Source organism: Apaloderma vittatum, unplaced genomic scaffold (assembly GCF_000703405.1).
Source record: "Apaloderma vittatum isolate BGI_N311 unplaced genomic scaffold, ASM70340v1 scaffold32336, whole genome shotgun sequence".
NCBI lineage: Eukaryota > Metazoa > Chordata > Aves > Trogoniformes > Trogonidae > Apaloderma > Apaloderma vittatum.
Genome location: NW_009722796.1, coordinates 600 through 832, shown reverse-complemented (window position 1 = coordinate 832; position 233 = coordinate 600).

The following is a 233-nucleotide window of genomic DNA, read 5'->3' as shown; positions in this document are numbered from 1 at the left end:
CTCCCGCACAACCCGCACGACCGGTCGGGCACCTCCCGCTCCCGCCGGCCAGCGGCCGAACACCCCATGGCTCCGCCGGCAACAAGCCCCGTGAGTCAGAGAGGAGCCTGGCACCGCCGCAGCCCAAGTTTCACTCAAAACGCTTTGCCATATCGATTCCCTTTCGCAATGCAGCCCGTCGGCGTGGCCTTTGGATCCCGCCGGGAGAGCTGGCCGCGTGGACGGGCACGCCG